Raw genomic sequence first — 16,613 nt, forward strand, 5'->3', positions numbered from 1 at the left:
GTTCTTACCTTGCTCTTTCCAGTCCCAGCCCTTTGGTGATAGGCCTGGTAGTGGCCCTTGTGGTTGGTGGGACGGCTTGCCCTCTGAGTTGATCAGGCCTCTTCTGGGCCTGCCCCTGCCTCTGTGGGCCACCCGTGGTCTGTTTTCTTGTCCTTTTTAAGTAAGGGTCCCTGATTTCTTGGAACAGAAAGTGCTCCTCTCTGCCCTGAAACTGTGACCTGGAAGAGGGTATAGGCAAAGGAACTACCGAATAGCAGCAGGCCCTGTGCCCATTTCTAGCAAAGTTGTTACTGGTAACCTTTTCTGAATAGTTGCCTGGTCCCCTTACTGTCTCTGGCTTGAGAGCTTCTGAAGCTACTGCTGTGGCTGCCTCAAAGACCACAGCTGGTCTTGCTGCCAGATGGCATTTGGACTGATTCTTACACCAGTATCATAGACCCTTCCTTCTAACCTCCTAAAATGTCTTGAGGTGGATAAATATCTCAGTCTAACCTTTTATTGGCTGTGTTGCTTCAGAATTCGATATTAAAGTTGTTAGGAGGGGAATGTTAGGCTCAGATGTAGTGTTTCCTCTAGTCTACCATCTTTGCTCTACCCCTGAAGTGAAAGGGATATGTTCAGAGCAACCTGGGAAGGTTTATATAAGTTGAAGTAGAGTGAAATGAGATGAACTGGGAGAACAATTAATGACAACAGAAAGACAAATAACTTTGAAACACTGAAGAACTCCAATTAATATACAAAGCAAGGCCTGATAAGGAACTATGCTAGAATTGTCAAATTCATGGTCTATAGACCACCAGAAAAACTTCTGATTGTGGGAGTTATAGAGGGAGATACACATTTCTGGACATAGACAATGTAGGAATTGATTTGCTTGATGATTCTTATTTGTTACAAGGACTTTTTTCTTTTAATTTTTAGTTAAAATTTTAATCATTTTTTTTTCTTTTTCTGTCTCTTCTTTCTTTTAATTTTGGGGGTTATAAGAGGAAACAAAATAAATGTTTGTTAATTTTAAAATTCATTCAATTAATTTAATAAACACTTATTAATCATTTGCTACATGTGAGACACTGTGCTAAGTACTGGGGACACATAAAAAGGCAAAAGACAGTCTCTGACCACAATATGCTTACAGTCTAATAGGGGAGATAACATGCAAACAAATATATACAAATTAAGCAAATGCAGGATACATGGGAAATAATTTTAAAAGAGAAAGCACTGGAATTAAGAGGGATTAGAGAAGGCTTTCTACAGAAATTAGAAAAATATCTCTCTTCCACTTTTGTGACTTCAGTCATCATCTACTTGCTTGCTTTACATTTTAAATCTAACCTCTCTCTTAGATTTCTGACTTCCATCTATAACTGCCTATTTGACATCTCTATCCAAATACGTATCACTTCAAACTCACCACCTTCCTCTTTTCAAACTAGTTTTTCCTCTGGATGTTCTTGTTTCTGCCCATTCTTCTGGTTAGCCATGCTTGAAACTTCATGATCATCCTCGACTCCTCTCCTTTCCCTTCCTCCAGCATTCAGTCAATCACTAAGTAAAAGAAAGCAATTCATAATGTCCTTTATTTCTATCACTTTTGTTTATGGCATGTTGCTATTACCATCATCTAGGTTCTCATTATCTCATGTCTGTACTATTATTAGTCTACTAATTGTCTACCCTCCCTCCATCTCTCCACATCTCAATACATCCTATGAATTGTAAACATATCATTAGTACCATCCATTACTCCATTCTTTGCTCTGTAAAATTATATTCCTGTGAACTGCCGAATTCCACATCTCTGCTCTTGAGATATCTGAAGATAGTTCTCACATTCAAATTCCTAGCTTCTTCAACCAATGTATTCCTTTATCATCCTTGCTACTCTCCTCTGGATGCTTTTCAGTTCATCAGCATTCTTCCTAATTTGATCCCCATAAGTGAGTTCAATAATCATTTACTATCATTCAGATAACTATCTACTAAAGCCCTACTCTGATGTCTAGTCATGGCAGGATGAATTGAGTCCTTGAAGACTATATCATCAGATAACAAAATCTGGAAGGCCCAGAATGATTTTGCTCCTTATCTCTTCTTAATAGAATACCTAAACTCCTTCAAATATTAGCTCAAATGCCAATTCTATAGGAGGCCCTTTCTGATTCTGTAGTTACTACTAGTACCCTTCAAAGTCCCAGAAATTACTTTCTATGTATTTTGCTTCCATTTCCTATTTGGTACCTGTTGCTTCTGTCCAAGAGAAAGTAAAACTTCTAGATAAAGAAAACTGTTTCATTTATGTCTTTGAATCCTTGCCACCTAGCTTATTGCCTCAAGTATAGTAGACAGTTTATAAATGGTTCTTTGATGAATTAAACAAGATCTCTTCAAAAATAAAATTGGTGAAAATACATACACAACATGCAAGAACCATACTAGCTAATCTCACTAAATGAGGGTTACTAAGCAATATGTTATTTCAATTTTGGTAACTTATCAAGAGTATCACATGATGACTGGGAGGGTGGTTTTTATCTATGGTTGTAATCTATGGTCATGGGAAGAATACCAACATGAATGAAATAAATCACAGTTCACTGAAGTATGGAAGTGGAAGCATATAGATAAAATAACCAGAGGACTAAATTAAATTTAATGTTCTAGAATTGTCAAGCCCATCTTTTCATGGAAAGAATGCCAGGGATGTATTTTGACATCACAGTACCTGGGACGAGCTTGTCTTGAAAGTTGGCGTTTGGCCCAGTATACGTTCACTTTGCATACCCTGCTCTGAAAATATCCATAGCAGAATTCATTTCTGATTCAGTCATGGGAATTATTCAAGAAGAATTTTCAAGTCTACACTAGGACCAGATGACATTTGTCTAACTTATTGGTGAATATCTATTATCCTCCAATGGATAATCAAAGTATTGATAATGTGTAATTTATTCATGTCTCATTGATAAAGAAGGAGATATGTATTTCCTGAATACTTAAAAAAAATCGTATTCTTGATAGAGCATCTAAAATGCATATTAGTGCTGATATAATCAGTTGATAAATTCAATTGGTCACTCTACTGCTAACCTAGTAGTCACCTAACTATACAATATCAACTTGAACAGACTTCCACAGCATGAAAGCAAGCTCAGTTTATTGCTGAATTGTGCCTTTGGTCTGATTCTTTTGTTCTGTCTGCAAGATTAATTTGGTTAGTGGAAAGTGAAAGTTTTTTTGTCCACTTGCAGAGCAGGTGAGGTGGGTGAAAATAACTGTGGCTAGAATTTTGCAAGGTGCAACTCTGGAAGGGTAGCTCCTATATGAATATAAGTAAGTAGTAAGTAAAATAAGAATAAAATGATGACATTCTTCAAGAAACAGCTTTAGGTCCTTGAAAATGATTATTTCAGTTTGCCTGCAACTGTAAAAATGAGTTTCAGGTAATAGCTTTTCTTTTATATAGTAAATGATGAATGACCATTTAAACATTGACTCATCCACCAACGAAGATATAAAAAACATAAAAACTTACTGTGCTAACAGGGAATTTGAGGACTGAAGTAACATGATTTTTCAACTCCATGATTACACCATAGGGACATTCATTTGTCTTTACTTTGGCTCTGGAGTTGCAAAAAAATATATTTTCCCAACCAAGACAATCAAGCCCTTTAGCTCCTGTGAATACCTATCTCTTCCTACCCCTGGAAATACTTTCCTCATTAGAATTGATGGGTTCTCTAAGATTTAGGCATGTTGATGACAATCTCTAGCATTCCATTAAGACACTTGGAGAGAGCAGTAAGAACACCTTTTCACCAACCCTTATTTTGCCAAAACAATTTAAAGATGCTCTTGATTTCTCTGGCCTGCATCCCCAGACTTGAAGCCTGGAACAAGACATCAATGGAGGTATATGGTAAAATTCCAAAGGAAAGAAAGCTCTAAAGTCAAGGAAACATATGAACTTTTATAAATGGATGAGGTTCCTTCAGGCTATTCACAAACATGTACCTCATCCTGAGCCGAGTTTCAAGGACTTTAAAATTACAAATTATATAATCATGTTATGCAGTTAAATAGTAACTATAAATGTTGAAGGGCATGGATGAAGAGAGAAAACCTGAATTGGGGAATTTCATAATTTTCTATTTTCCAAATTCAAGATACATTTATCCATTTAAAAGGAGCTAACTCAAGGGTCACCAAATCATTAGTCTTGATTAATATAGGATGGATTGGTGGGTTTGATATATCTGACCCTTACTGATTCCCCCCAATCACTTAAAATTTAATTTTTATATATCTTTCATATTCTTATGTGTCACCAACACCATCCCCCAACTCCAGTGGAATATAAGCTTGTTGAAAAACAGTAGGCACTTAATGGATATATATTGATTTATACTTTTGCTTCTGTATATATATTTAATTCAACATATATTTATTCAGTACCTATCATGTATAAGGAACATAGGCATTGGAGGAAAAAATGCAAAAAATAGAAAAGTCTCTGACTTAAGGAGCTTAACTTCTATTGAGGAATGCTACATGTAACTTGGAAAATACAAGAGAATTTGAGGAGGAAGAGAGCACCAACAATTAGGGGAAACAGAAAAGGCTGAAGCTAGCTATTTGGTGAATTTAAGAGTATTAAATATATTGTTCTTGCTGCTGTTCTGTCATTCAGTCATGTCTGACTATTCATGACGCACAGACAATAGCATACCAGGCCCTTCTAAACTCCATTATCTCTTGAAATCTGTCTAAATTCTTGTTCATTGTTTCATGATACTATCTCTCCATATCTTCCCCTGCTAACCCTTTTTTACTTTTGCCTTAAGTTTTGTTTATCAAATGCTTTCTTAACGTCTAGTTTACATCATTCATTTCCACAAGATTTTGAGTTCAAATTTTCTCCCCATTTTTCCCCTGCCCACCACCCCAAAATAGCACAATCCTACTGGATATCCCCTCCTCCAATCTACTCTCTCCCATATCTTCTTCCATATGCCCTCCAACTTTCCAGTAGGGCACAGTGGATCACTATGCCCCAGCGCTTGTATATCATATTTCCCAGTTACATATAAAATAGTATTAATAATAGTATATAAATATTTTAACTTTGATTTTAAAGCTTTGAATTCCAGATTCATTCCCTTCCTCCCTTGCACCCACCCTTACTGGGAAGATAAGCAATTCAATATAGGTTGTAGATGTGTAGCTATGTAAAACATTTCTATAGTGGATATATTGTAAAAGACTGACTATATTTCCTTCCCTTCTATCCCACCTCCCACTTGTTCTATTCTCTACTTTGTTCCTGTCTCTTTTCAAAAGTGGGTGCTTCCAATTTCCCTACCCCCCAGTCTGCCCTCCCTTCCATCATCCTCCCTTATCCCCTTCCCCCCTACTCTCCTGTGGGGTGAGATACACAATTTAATGTGTATGTCATTCCCTCTGTAAGCCAAATTCAATGAAAATAGGGTTGATCCATTCCCTTTTGCCTTCATGTTCTTCCCTTTCATTGTAACCATTTCCCCTTGACTCTTCTATATGAAATAGTTTACCCCATTTTGTCACTCTCCATTTCCTCTCATTATATTCCTCTCTCACATCTTAATGTCACCCTTTAAGTATCATCCCTTCCTATTAAATTGGTCCTGTGCCCTCTATCTATGTATACTGGTACACATATACACACACATTCACATATGTATTCATATGCTTATATACCCTCCTTTATAGACATATAATACACACACACACATTTGTATTCCCTTCAACTATTCTCACACTGAGAAAAGTTTCATAAGTTACAATTATTGTTTTTCCATGTAGGAATGTAAATAGTTCAACTTTGATAAGTTCCTTATGATTTCTTTTCCGTGTTTACTTTCTCATGTTTCTCTTGCTCCTTGTATCAGAATGTCAAATTTTCTATTCAACTCTGGTTTTTTCATCAAAAATGCTTGAAAGTCCTCTATTCCACTGAATGACCATATTTTCATCTGCAACCTGATAATCAGTTTTGCTGGGTAGATGATTCTTGGTTTTAATCCTAGCTCCTTTGACCTCCAGAATATCATATTCCAGGCCCTTCAATCCCTCAGTGTAGAAGCTGCCAGATCCTGTGTTATCCTGATTGTGTTTCCACAATATTCAAATTGTTTCTTCCTGGCTGCTTGTAATGCTTTCTCCTTGATCTGGGAATTCCAGAACCTGACTATAATATTCCTAGGAGTTTTCTTTTTGGAATCGTTTTCAGGAGGTGATCAGTGGATTCTTTCAACCTCTATTTTGCCCTCTGGTTCTAAAACATCAGGGCGATTTTCCTTGAGTATTTCTTGAAGAATGATTTCTAGGTTCTTTTTTTTTTTTTTTGATCATGGCTTTCAGGCAGTCCAATAATTTTTAAATTATCTCTCCTGGATCTATTTTCCAGGTCAGTGGTTTTTCCATTGAGATATTTCACATTGTCTTCTATGTTTTCATTTGTTTGGATCTGTTTAATAGTATTTTGATTTCTCATAAAGTCACTAGCTTCCATTTGCTTCAATATAATTCTGAAGGAATAATTCTCTTCAATGAGCTTTTGAGATTCTTTTTCCATCTGGCAAATTCAGCATTTTAAGGCATTCTTCTCCTCATTGCCTTTTTTGAGCCTCTTTTGCCATTTGAGTTAGTCTATTTTTTAAGGTGTTATTTTCTTCAGTCAGGTTGTTAACTCTCATTTCATAATTTTCTTGCATTGTTCTCATTTCTCTTTCCAATTTTTCTTGCACTTCTCTTATTTGATTTTCAAAATCATTTTTAAGGTCCTGTAACCAGCTCATATTTTTCTTGGAAGCTTTTGATGCAGGAGTTCTGACTTCATTGTCTTCCTCCAGTTCCATGCTTTGATCCTTTTTGTCCCCAAAATAGGAGTGTAAGGTTGGGTTGCTCTGTTTGCTTTGCTTCCCTTATTTCCTCATGTTGGAACTCAATTACTTGACTTTTGAGCTTTTTGCCACAGTAGGACTCTGTCCAGACAGGGGAGCTTCATCCTAATCACTGGGGTTTTCTCAGCTGCCGAAGGTATTAGTTATGTGCCCTCTCTGAAGCCTCCACAAGCTCTGGAGAGCTTGTCACACACACCAGGGCCTCCACCCTAGACCACAATCCAGATCCAAGCAAGTTAAAGCAAGAGTGATTATCCCTCAGACAGGTCACTTTGTCCCCCAGACAATCTGCAGGTCAGGAGCTCTGAAACAGTCATGTGGCTGTGGCTGCTCAGCTGCAGAACCTCAGCTGCTTCTCCCTCCAGGGCATAAAGGCTGACCACACTCCCAAACTACCAGATCCCAAAGTCCACATTGCACTGACCTCTCACTTTGTCCTTAGCATCTATGGGTTGATAATTCACCACAGCTGCTGGTGATCTGAAGTCCCTCCAGTAGGCAGCTGTTCACGCCACCCTGGGGCTAAGATCTCTGACTCAAGCTGGGCTGAGCTCTGCTCCCAGAGCACTGTGCTGGCCACTTCCTACTGGCCTGCCAGGCTGTCCTCAGTGGGATGTTTGCTTCTCTGTGTCATTTTATGGGTTCTGTAGCTCCAAAGTTTGTTCAGAGTCACCTTTTATATGAGTTGGAGGAGGTGGGAGCCAGAGCCCCAGGGAAGTGCTGTTTCTACTCCACCATCTTGACTCCACCCTCATTCAGTTTTTTTTTCTAATCATTAAGGTATTTTCAAATGAATCCTGTCATCTCATCATGTGGCCAAAGTATTAAAGCTTAAGTTTCAGTATTTGAATTTCTAGTGAGTAGTGTGAGTAAATTTCTTTAAGTATTGTCTGATATGATTTCCTTGCTGTCCAAGGAACTCTCAAAAGTCTCTTCCAGCACCACAGTTCCAAAGCTTAGATTCTGTGGCACTCAGCTTTCCTTATAGTACAACTCTCACAGCTATTAATTGCTACTGAAAAAAAAAACAGACTAAATGGACCTTTGTCAACAAGGTGATGTAGAGAAACCTTTTTATTGTGCTGTCCAGATTTGCCATAGTTTTCCTTCCAAGGAGTCTTTTAATTTCATGGCAGCATTTGCAATCAGCAGTGATCTTTTAGTCCAAGCATATGAAATCTGACACTGCTTCCATTTATTTGCCAGGAAGTTATGGGACCAGCTGCTAAATTTTAGTTTTCTTGTGTGGTTTTTTGTTTTATTTTGTTTTGATTTTATTTTTGGTGTTAAGCTTTAAGCAACCTTTAACACTCTCCTCTTTCACCCTCATCAAGTGGTTTCTTAATTCCTCTTCACTTTCTGCCACCAGAGTGGCATCATCTGTATATCTGAGATTGCTGACATTTTTCCTAGCAACCTTAATTCTAGCTTTTTTATTTATCCAGCCTGGCATTTTACATTATGTATCTGAATATAATTTAAATAAATAAAGTGACAATAAATCCCATAGTTGTACTCCTTTTCCAATCTTTAACCAATCAGTAGTTCCATGTTTGGTTATAACTATTGCTTCTTGGTCCACATACAGGTTCCTCAGGAGACAAGTAAAATGATCTAGTACTCCCATTTCTTTGAGGACTTCCCACATTTTGTTGCAATCCACACCATCAAAGGCTTTAGTGCTGTCAATGAAGCAGAAGTAGATTATTTTGTTTTTGCTATTTTTTTTTTCTGGAATTCCCTTCAGTTCTCCATAATCCAGTGAATATTGGCAATTTGGTCCCTATTTCCTCTGTCTCTTCAAAAACCAGCCTGCTCTTTTGTTAATTTCTCATATCACATATTGCTCAAACCTAGCTTACAGAATCTTAAGTATAATATTTCTGGTGTTTGAAATGAGTACAATTGTTCAGTAATTTCAATGTTCCTTGCCTTTGCCCTTCTTTAGGATTGTTGTATCAACTGACTTCTTCCAAACCAGTGACTAATTTTGTGTTTTCCAAATTTTCTGGCACATTGAGTGCAGCCCTTTAACATTATCATCTTTTTTTTTTTTTAAGCAATCAGGGTTAAGTAACTTGCTCAAGGTTACACGGCCAGTTATTTCTGGGTGTGGTGCTGAGTATCTGAGCCCAGATTTGATCCCCAGGTCATCCCAACACTGGAGCCTGTGCTCTTACTTGCTGAGCCACCTGGCTGCCCCTAAGCAAATGGGGTTAAGTAACTTGCTCAATGTTACACGTCCAGGTGTTTCTGTATGGGTGCTAAGTGTCTGAGCCCGGGATTCGATCCCCAGGGCATCCCGACACTGGAGCCGGTGCTCTTACTCACTGTGCTACCTGGCCACCCCACATTATCATCTTTTAGGATTTTACATAGCTCAGCCAGAATTTCATCACTTCTACTAGCTTTTCTCTTAGTAATGCTTCCTAAAGTCTACTTGACTTGATTCTCTGGGATGTCCTCTAGATCAGCAACAACAAATTTGTTATTAGTAATGTTAAGATCTTTCTTGGATAATTGTTTTGTGTATTCCTGTCTCCTCTTCTTAAATTCTTCTGCTTTTGTTAAATTCCTACCATTTTGCCTTTTATCATGCCCATTTTTTTACATCAAATCTTTACTTGATAGCTCTAATTTATTAAAACTATTTCTTGTCTCTCCCATTTATTGTTTTCTTCTATTTCTTTACATTGCTGATGCAAGAAAGTCTTTTTATCTCTCCTTGCTTTTTTGGGAGGGGGGATTATGTATTCAGTTGAGCATACCTTTCCCTTTCTCCTTTACCTTTCACTTACCTTCTTTCCTCAACTATTTGTAAAGTCACATCAGCAGCCATTTTACTATCTTGCTCTTCTTTTCTTCAGAATGTTTTTTTGTTGTTTTTTTCCTCTACAATATTGCAAAGCTCTGTCCATGGTTTTTCAGGCACTTTATCTACCAGATCTAATCCCTCAAATGTATTTATCACTTCTACTTCATATTCATAAGGGATGTTATTTAGGTCACCATGTCACCTTCTGGGTTATTGAAAAAGAATGACATCACCAGTGAGTTATCTTGACAAAACTTTATTAGTCTTCATTAGCTAAACTTGTCTTTTATTCCAATTATCCTTTGATTTCCTACTTTATTATTCCAATCCTCTATGATGAATGTGTCATCTTTTTGGTGTCATTTCTAGATGATATAGGTCTTCATAAAACTGATCACTTTTAGTCTCTTTGACATCAGTGGTTGATGCACAGACTTGTATTACTGTGATGTTGAATGGTTTACCTTCAATTTAAACTATCCCAGTATTACCTTTCTCATTTTTTAATTGACTATGAAGGCTATTCCATTTTTTTTTAAGGGATTCTTGACCACAGTAGTATATGTAGTGATCATCTGATTTAAATGCACCCATTCCCACCCATTTAAATTCACTGACACCCAAGATGTTGATATTTAATTTTTCCATTTTCTGTTTGACCACATCTATGTGATCTTGGTTCTTAGATCTTATATTCCAGGTTCCTATGCAATACTGATCTTTACAACATGAGACTTTTCTTTTATCACCAGATACATCCACAGCTGAGCTTCCTTTTGTTTTGGTCCAGATGCTTCAACAGGAGTTACTTGTAGTTGTCCTCTGCTCTATCGAAGTAGTGTATTAGACCCTTTCTGATCTAAGGGGCTCATCTCCCAGTGTCATATCTTTTTTTTTCATTTTAGTACTGTCTATGGGGTTTTCTTGGCAAAGATACTGGAGTGGTTTGCCATTTCCTTCTCCAGTGGATCACCTTTTGTCAGAACTCTCCACCATAACATCATATTGAGTAATCCTCCATGGCATAGGTCATAGTTTGATTTAGCTACAGAAGTCCCTCTGCCATAACAAGGTATTATCCATAATAAATATATAGCATTAAACACATACCATTGGGGAAATTCCTTTTTTGTTGTCTCAAAATTCTATTTCAGTAGTTTTATTATAAAACATTTATCTCAGTGTTATGAGAAGCTGGCCACTAGCCCTAACATGAGAAAATCTTCCTGTCTTATTAAGAAAAAAAAGGCTGCCATTAGACTTTAAGCTCTTTGAGGGCAGGGATTGTTTTTGTATTTTCTTCCTATCTCCATAATTTAGGATAGATAATGTGTCATGTATAGCAATAAATGCTTGTTGATTGATTAATCAATTGATTGTTTACATAGTGACCCCCTTTTGCTCACCAATGTGGCAGGTTAGATTTTGATATTTAACTAGAGTTTTGGTAAGAATAGTACCCTAACAGACCCAAAGAAACTGCTCCACAAAATATATCAATGAATGTTGTTATTTATAACAGCTGATGCCCTGTGAAATATTAAACCTATAAACTCCCAATGTACTTTTTGTCTCCTATACACTTTTTGCACTCTACTTTCTATTATATTTATTTCCATACATATCTTATTTCATTCCTACCAGACTATAATCTTGGGGTCAGAGATCATGTTTTACTTATTTTGTATCCCCTGACTGAGAGTAGAGCCTTATAGTAGGCATATAGATAGCCAACATTTATTTAAGTGATCTCAACAACAGAGAAGAAACAAATCAACAACTTCAGGACCCTGGATTCTATTTACACATTTGTTTTGAGTCATGCCAGTTTCATAACTGAAATATTACCTTAGGAATTATATTATACTAAAATATAACCTAAATTTGGATCATATATTTATATGCATTTGCCCAACCCTTATGTATTTATGAAGTGTGTATGGTATATGATCAACTTTAAAAACTTGATTTAGGCAAGATCCTAGTTAGGCCAAGGTAATAGGTTCAATCCCAGGTGTCATTTCACTACTCTGTATACATAGACTACATGCCAGTCAATCATTATTCCAAAGATTTGCTACAACTAGTAATGGGGCAAGAGACTTGTAGATAAAATAACTTAAACTTAGCATAACAAAAAAATACAACCCCTCAAAATTCATATCCTATTGATTGGTCAGTGACACCCCTTTTATATAGCTTTCTATAGACAATATAGATATAGATATAGACATAGACATAGAAATGGTATAGGAACTGGACCTATAATTTCTTTGACATAGAGCATTCACAGAAAAGGAAAGTATTTCTGCCAATGTATATCAGTATGTTACCTTCCATTAAAATCTTAAAGAGTTGTCCAGATTAATAAGAGATCAAATGAATTGTGTGGCATCACACACACTGTGCATATTAGAGGAAGAATTGAACCCAAGTCTTCCAGTTCTTTACCATTGTGCAGTAGCTATATTCTGGGTATGTATATGGGATTCTGCTCCTGATAAAATTATAGGTACTACTAATATGACTTTGCTTAGTTTCCTATATTCCAATATGGAGGAAAAGTTAAATGTTAGTTAGAGGTTAATGAAAATAAAGATGTATCCCCCCCCCCTTCATTCATGTTCATAGACTTGCTAAAATCTATCTTTATGGACAACAGGTCATGAATTCCTTGAATAGAGTGACTGACAAGTTGTGAACAGAGTGGCCCAGGTTGCTTGTATAGAATCAGACTCAGATCTAGAGTCACAAAGAATACAAAGCTACGAAAACAACAAAGTAAATAATAGTTTTAGTTTCTAATTCAAAGACATTTCTTTTGTGAATATAACCTCAAAAAGATGTCAGCTATACATCTGTCCTTTTAGCCCTTCCTACACAGAAAGATAAGGTGATCTCCATCAGTTCAGTTATCTTTGTGGACAAAGAAGAGCTGGGTTTTAAAGTTAGTCCTACTAAAGGTAGTCCCAGAACACTAGAGAATTTAGACTATTAACAATAGTTTAAACTTAACTGAGTTGCTTTCTTCTAGTGGTCAGTCAACAACAATACTTTAGAGGTGCTAGTTCCTGAACAGGAAATCCATTCCAGTGCTTCAAGTCATTGTAATCATCTTGAATTTTTTATTTGCCTACTTGTCAAGTGGGAAGGCATGATTTCTACCAGGTAAGTACCAGTTAAATTCATTATATCTCCATCAGGACAGGCAGGCTGGTAAAACCTCTGTGTGGGAGAGAAGATGTTTTGTACTTATTTGCAAGGCTATACTAGACACTGACTGATTATTCTCATTTACACAATACGAGGTACCTCCCTTCATACATTTTAAAAGTCAACCTACACAAGAGATAGAGTGATGCAACTTTATATTAAAATTGATATAATTTCATAAATCAAGCCTATTTACTGTAGATTTATAAACTGGTCCCCTTCTGGAAAACTTAATTATTTTTCAAAGACTATACCACTTTCCCCCTCCCCCCAAAAATCCCTATTTTAATAAGTATCCTGCCATGTTATGCCAATTTGCAAGTTATGGGTGATCTGGGCAAATCTTTTAATTGGTTTTGAATTGTGCAGTTTGTCTCAGAACTACATAAACATTAAATAATTCAGAGACTAAATGAAACCTTATAATGCAATATACCAAAGTTGTTTAGGCAAGTTTTTTTTTTTCAATAATCAGATAATTACACATAACTAGTCATCATTACTTCAAACAAATTATGCTCTGTTGAAGCATGAAAAAGGTTTCCTGGCACAGTTTTGAGTTCAACTAATCTTATTTCTATTTGACAATAGGTGTCTGTCTGTATAACCTGTTTAATAGCATTGTGGTTTGACTGTACAGCATTGTGTGACTGCTCTGTAGTAAGCCCCTCTTAATTATGTCATTTTTCAAATAAATATTTGTATCTTTTATCTTGAAAAATCATGGGTTCAGTAAACTTGGCAAATGTGTGTATATTTTGAATACAAAATGCATTGTCCCTTATTCATTATAGATTATCTGTAATAATACAGTGCTTTGGGAGACACTGCTTAGGGGAGAAAGGAAGGCGATCAGTTACTTGTTCTGCATTTTGTTCCTAAGTGTGAGAGTCACTGTGCTTCCAAACATTTTGGCTTGGCTCATTCACTACAGGCTAATGGCTCAAAGCATGATGTCACTCCATTTGTTAGCATAGACATTGTTTCTTTTGGCAGTGGGGGAAGGGGAGCTGTGGGAAATTTTCAAAAAAATTCAAATTAAAAATAATGATCTTTGTCTCTGTCTTCAGAGAAAGTTTTAAGTTAAAAAAAAAACACTTGAATTAATTACCCAAATAATACTGGATGCAAAATGGTCTAAATTGTCCTAAATGATTTCCCACATCAAGGGAATTCACTAGATCCTTATGCATCTTTCCACTTCATGCTACCAACAACTGAAGTCATCATACTACTTCAGACTCCATATTTCTTTTTTTTTTGTTGTTGTTTTTTTTTAAGCAATTGGGGTTAAGTAACTTGCCCAAGGTTACATGGCCAGTTTGTGTGTGTGTGTGTGTGTGTGTGTGTGTGTGTGTGTGTGTGTGTGTGGGTGGGTGGGTGTTAAGTATCTGAGGCCAGAACCGATCATGGGTCCTCCCACCTCTGGGAGCTCTTACCCACTGCACCACCTAGCTGCCCCCGGACTCCATATTTCTTCAAAGAACTAAAGGCTTCCAAGGAATATCATGATATTCAAAGCACCAATACAAAGCGCCATAGTAGAAACTTACTAAGATGGTGAATAACTGTTCAATTTATTTTTTTCTTTAAAGAGCCATAGTCACACTGATTCTCATCATACCATACAGAGTAAATAGTTCTCCCACTGCCACCGTAGAATCTACAATCTTTTGGACATTGAACTACAGAAAGTTGGTATTTAAATGCCAAACTAGAGTAAGTTTGGACACAAAAAGCAATTAGTCATATGTACACCTACCCAGATAAAATAAGGTACACTCATTTTCATAAATCATGAGGACAAAGTATTATACACACCCTAAAGGTCAAACTTTGCATCATTTTATAAGAAAATTGCAACCATTACATTAACTGACAAATGCAAAATAACAGTATACACACACAATGCCATGCATCAGGAAGGACTGCTTTTTCAGCAGCAAAATAAAATCTCTACAGTATCATTGCTGAAGAAAGGACAAGGTAAGGATACAGGACCTGTGCTTGCTTCTCTTGTCACTTCTAGTGACATACAGAGCGAATGAGAGTGCATAGGATTCCTTGCCTATTTCAAGCTTTTCCACCTTGTAGAAAAGCATATGATATGGTAACTGTCCATGTAAGGATGTCAGATACTAATGCTGCATCTATATGATTTGAAAAGATTTTGTTGGAAAGTGAAGAATTCAGTCATTTGCTTAGAAATTTGATCTATACCATATATAGAGGTAAGTAGGAAGAGCAATGGAGAGAGCATGGGACCTGGAGTTGGGAAGATCTGAGTTCAAATCCAACCTCAAACATTTACTAATTGTGTGACCCTGGGCAAGTCACTTCACCTCAGTTTGCTTCAGTTTTCTCCTCTGTCAAATAAGAATATCAATGAGATAATAATTGTAAAGCACTTTGACAAACTTAAAGGATGACATAAATTATGTCTGTTGTTACGGTTACTATTACCAAACATCTGGATGGTAAGGGAAGGGAAGGGAAGGGAAGATGAAGACAAAAAGAGAAAAAGGAGGAGTAAAGGGGGAAGGAAGAAACAAGTATTTATTAAGTTCTTTTGAAGAAAATTTTGAATTCTGAGAGAGAGGTGAAGAAGTACATTCTAGATATGAAGGATAACCTATGCAATAGAACAGATATGGGGGACTGATGGATAAGTAAGAAACACAAGGCTAGTTTGACTGAACTGTACAGGGTATGAAGTGGCATCCTGGGTAGCAGGGCTAGAAAAGTTTTTTGGAGCCATGTTTCAAAGGTCTTTGAATGCCTAACAAAGCAGCTTGTATTTACTTTTAGAGGAAATAGGGAACCAGAGTTTATTGAGCAAATGTGACATATTCAGATGACTGTTTGAGGAATATCACTTTGGCAAGCTGATTGGGGCATGAAGGAGGCTACCTAGAAAAGCCTTTATAAGTCACTTGCTTTGTATCAGGTACTTTGCTAAGCACTGGGAAGAATTATAGTATCTTTCCTAAATGAGTTTGCATTCTAAAGGTGGACAACAACCCACAGAAGGAAGAGAAAACTCGGGAGGGGGGAAGTTCCTGCTATGGGCACGATAGTGAAAGTTGAGAGAGGTAGGGCTGTGGCCCAGAGAGGAATGAGGAAGACATGGGGTCTCAGGCAGCCTCCATAAAATGGAGCTTCCAGCCAATCAGAGGGAAAGGGGTGAAGTGAACTGCGAGGAAGAAAATGTTTCTGTGGCATTATAGAGAAACTCTAAGAGTCAGGAGTACATCCTGGAGAGGAATGAGGTGATGAACACCTAAATAAGGATGGATACTGTGCCTGGGGGGAAGGGAATGTGAAAGAAGACAGAGGAGGCAGAATCAAAATGATTTGGCAACTTATTGGAATGTTTGGTGAGAGTATGAGGAGGAAAACTTGAGTAAAGAGAAGGGTAATTGTGTTCTTGAGAGAGAGAATATATATATATATATATATATATATATATATTGTGACCACTGAGGTCCTTTCAAACTCTAAAATTTTGTGCTTCTGCGAAAGGGACAGCTTGAAGAGATAGTGGGATTAAGTGAGGGACTTTTTAAAAGGATTTTAGGGATGTTTTTTTCTTTTTTAAAGCAATCAGGGTTAAGTAATTTTGCTCAAGGCTACAC

General features: G+C 36.9%; 1 long non-coding RNA gene across 1 annotated transcript in view; it reads right to left on the reverse strand.

The window, feature by feature from the left end:
- Positions 1 to 1,128: 1,128 nt before the first annotated feature.
- Positions 1,129 to 16,613, reverse strand: part of LOC138146960 (uncharacterized) — a 157,316-nt gene continuing 141,831 nt past the window's right edge. Inside the window, exon 6 of the long non-coding RNA XR_011164679.1 lies at positions 1,129 to 1,554. This is a non-coding gene — a long non-coding RNA (uncharacterized lncRNA). The remainder of the gene's footprint in view (positions 1,555 to 16,613) is intronic.

Source organism: Petaurus breviceps, unplaced genomic scaffold, assembly GCF_028583685.1.
Source record: "Petaurus breviceps papuanus isolate PSGF00001 unplaced genomic scaffold, PetGlider_PUasm1.0 90775, whole genome shotgun sequence".
NCBI lineage: Eukaryota > Metazoa > Chordata > Mammalia > Diprotodontia > Petauridae > Petaurus > Petaurus breviceps.